Source organism: Pezoporus wallicus, unplaced genomic scaffold, assembly GCF_028554395.1.
Source record: "Pezoporus wallicus isolate ANWC-B61680 ecotype Strahan unplaced genomic scaffold, APGP_CSIRO_Pwel_v1 contig_12591, whole genome shotgun sequence".
In the NCBI taxonomy this organism is placed as follows: Eukaryota; Metazoa; Chordata; class Aves; order Psittaciformes; family Psittacidae; genus Pezoporus; species Pezoporus wallicus.
The window spans coordinates 1-3,582 of record NW_026638242.1 but is presented as its reverse complement, the minus strand read 5'-3'; the positions used below and the strand labels follow the sequence as shown (position 1 = coordinate 3,582).

Sequence of the window (3,582 nt, the reverse complement as noted above, 5' to 3'; positions counted from 1 at the left end):
GACCCACACCACCCAATTCCCCCCCATTATTGACCCCCCCAGGTCCTGGTGAACCTTACTGCGTGCTGAGCAAGGGGGACCTGGGCTTCTACAAGGACGCCAAGGGCCTGGCCTCGGGGCAGCACCCACGGCGGGGAGCCCCTGCTCAGCCTCCACCGCGCCACCAGCGAGGTGGCCACCGACTACAAGAAGAAGAAGAACGTCTTCAAGCTCCGGTGAGCTGCGGTGCTCCTATGGGGCACGGGGAGCGGGGGGGTATGGGGCAGGAGGGCTGGGGACTATGGGGTAGGAGGAGGGGGGATATGGGGCTATGGGGCAGGGAGGAGGGGGATATGGGGCTATGGGGCAGGAGGGCTGGGGACTATGGGGTAGGAGGAGGGGGATATGGGGCTATGGGGCAGGAGGGCTGGGGACTATGGGGTAGGAGGAGGGGGATATGGGGCTATGGGGCAGGAGGGCTGGGGACTATGGGGTAGGAGGAGGGGGGGATATGGGGCTATGGGGCAGGAGGGCTGGGGGGCAACGGGGTGAGGGGCCAATGGGGCAGGAGGGGGAGCTATGGGGCGGTGCTGAAGCGGGGCCTTCTCATGTAGGACCAGCGATGGGAGCGAGTTCCTGCTGCAAGCCAAGGATGAGGTGGGTGCCTATGGGGGGGTTGGGGTTCTGATGGGGGGGGGGGGGTGTCTCTGGTGCTGGTTTGGGGTCTCCAATGCCCTTTTTGGTGCCTCTGACGGTGTTTTGGGGTCTCTGATGGTGGTTTTGGTGTTTCTGGTGCTGTTTTGGTGTCTCTGACACCGGTTTTGGGGTCTCCGATGGTGCTTTTGGTGTTTCTGGTGCTGTTTTGGTGTCTCTGACACCGGTTTTGGATGGTGCTTTTGGTGTTTCTGGTGCTGTTTTGGTGTCTCTGACACCGGTTTTGGGGTCTCTGATGGTGCTTTTGGTGTTTCTGGCGCTGTTTTGGTGTCTCTGACACCGGTTTTGGGGTCTCCGATGGTGGTTTTGGTGTTTCTGGTGCTGTTGTGGTGTCTCTGACACCGGTTTTGGGGTCTCTGATGGTGGTTTTGGTGTTTCTGGTGCTGTTTTGGTGTCTCTGACACCGGTTTTGGGGTCTCCGATGGTGCTTTTGGTGTTTCTGGCGCTGTTTTGGTGTCTCTGACACCGGTTTTGGGGTCTCTGATGGTGCTTTTGGTGTTTCTGGCGCTGTTGTGGTGTCTCTGACACCGGTTTTGGGGTCTCCGATGGTGGTTTTGGTGTTTCTGGTGCTGTTTTGGTGTCTCTGACACCGGTTTTGGGGTCTCTGATGGTGCTTTTGGTGTTTCTGGCGCTGTTTTGGTGTCTCTGACACCGGTTTTGGGGTCTCCGATGGTGGTTTTGGTGTTTCTGGTGCTGTTTTGGTGTCTCTGACACCGGTTTTGGGGTCTCCGATGGTGCTTTTGGTGTTTCTGGTGCTGTTTTGGTGTCTCTGACACCGGTTTTGGGGTCTCCGATGGTGGTTTTGGTGTTTCTGGTGCTGTTTTGGTGTCTCTGACACCGGTTTTGGGGTCTCCGATGGTGCTTTTGGTGTTTCTGGTGCTGTTGTGGTGTCTCTGACACCGGTTTTGGGGTCTCCGATGGTGCTTTTGGTGTTTCTGGTGCTGTTTTGGTGTCTCTGACACCGGTTTTGGGGTCTCCGATGGTGGTTTGGGGTCTCTTCCATCATTTTTGGTCTCTCTGATGCCATTTTGGGGTCTCTTTCACACTTTTGGGGGTCTCTGTCACCATTCCTGGGGTGCTTTTGTGTCCCTGAGACCGTTTTTGGTGTCCCTGACCCCGTTTTTGGTGTCCCTGACCCCGTTTTTGGTGTCCCTGACCCCGTTTTTGGTGTTCCTGACCCCGGTTTTGGTGTCCCTGACCCCGGTTTTGGTGTCTCTAACCCTGTTTTTGGTGTCCCTGACCCCGTTTTTGGTGTCCCTGACCCCGGTTTTGGTGTTCCTGACCCCGTTTTTGGTGTCTCTGACACCGTTTTTGGTGTCTCTGACCCCGTTTTTGGTGTCTCTGACCCCGGTTTTGGTGTCCCTGACCCCAGTTTTGGTGTCTCTGACCCCGGATTTTTGTCTCTGATCCCATTTTCATGCCTCTTTCACTGTTTTTGTGCCTCTTTCACCATTTTTGGTATCTCTGACCCCATTTTTGTGCCTCTTTCATCGTTTGTCCCTGACCCCTGTTGTGTGTCTCTGACCCCATTTTTGTGCCTCTTTCACCCTTTTTCTCCCTCTTTCACCATTTTTCTCTTTCTTTCACCATTTTTTGTGTCTCTGACCCCATTTTTGTGCATTTTTGTGCCTCTTTCACCAATTTTTGTGTCTCTGACCCCATTTTTGTGCCTCTTTCACCAATTTTTGTGTCTCTGACCCCATTTTTGTGCCTCTTTCACCATTTTTTGTGCCTCTGGCCCCATTTTTGTGCCTCTTTCACCATTTTTGGTGTCTCTGACCCCATTTTTGTATCCCTTTCCCTGTTTCCCTCTCCCTTTCCTCATCCCCATTCCCATCCCCATCCGCTTTCCCTTCCCCTCTCCCGTTCCCGTCCCCATCCCCCTTCCTGTTCCCTTTCCTGTTCCCTCCCCGTTTCCCTGTTCCCTCCCCGTTTCCCCATCCCCGTCCCCTTTCCCTGTTCCCGTTCCCGCCCCCCCTTTCTCATTCCCGTTTCCCCTTTCCCTTTTCCCCATCCCCCGTCCCCGTTCCCATCCCCATCCCTGTTCCCGTTCCCATCCCCGTTCCCGTTTCCCCGTTCACCTTTCCCCTTTCCCCACCCCCGTCCCCGTTCCTATCCCCGTTCCCGTTTCCCCTTTCCCCCATCCCGTCCCCGTCCCCATTCCCGTTTACATACACCTTTCCCATTCCCGTTTCCCCGTTCCCGTTTCCCATTCCCGTTTCCCCTTTCCCCCTTTCCCATTCCCGCTTCCCCGTTCCCGTTTCCCCGTTCCCGTTTCCCATTCCCGTTCCCATCCCCGTTCCCGTTTCCCATTCCCGCTTCCCCGTTCCCGTTTCCCCGTTCCCGTTTCCCATTCCCGTTCCCATCCCCGTTCCCGTTTCCCATTCCCGTTCCCCGTTCCCGTTTCCCATTCCCGTTCCCATCCCCGTTCCCGTTTCCCGTTCCCGTTTCCCGTCCCCGCTCTCTCCCGCAGGAGGAGATGCGGGCCTGGCTGCGCGCCCTGGCCGCCAGTACCCAGGAGCACCAGGAGGTGGCGCGCTGGCACCAGGCGCTCACCACCTCCTCCACCGACGAGGGCGCCCCCCGGCGGGAGGGCGAGCGGCGCCCCAGCGCCTCCGGGCGGCGGAAGTGACCCCCCCATGGGGACACCCCATAGGGACACCCCATAGGGACACCCCCATGGGGACACCCCCATGGGGACACCCCCTATAGGGACACCCCCATAGAGACACCCCCATGGGGACACCCCCTATAGGGACACCCCATAGGGACACCCCATAGGGACACCCCCATGGGGACACCCCCATAGGGACACCCCATAGGACACCCCATAGAACCCCCATAGGGACACCCCCATGGGACACCCCTATAGGGACACCCCATAGGGAC

At 57.8% G+C, this 3,582-nt stretch overlaps 1 long non-coding RNA gene across 1 annotated transcript; it reads left to right on the top strand.

The window, feature by feature from the left end:
• The first annotated feature begins 116 nt into the window (after positions 1-116).
• LOC130599601 (uncharacterized) lies at positions 117-3,358 on the top strand. The gene is made up of 3 exons (XR_008972270.1): positions 117-215; positions 594-636; positions 3,167-3,358. It is a non-coding gene; the product is annotated as an uncharacterized LOC130599601 (long non-coding RNA).
• Positions 3,359-3,582: the final 224 nt, after the last annotated feature.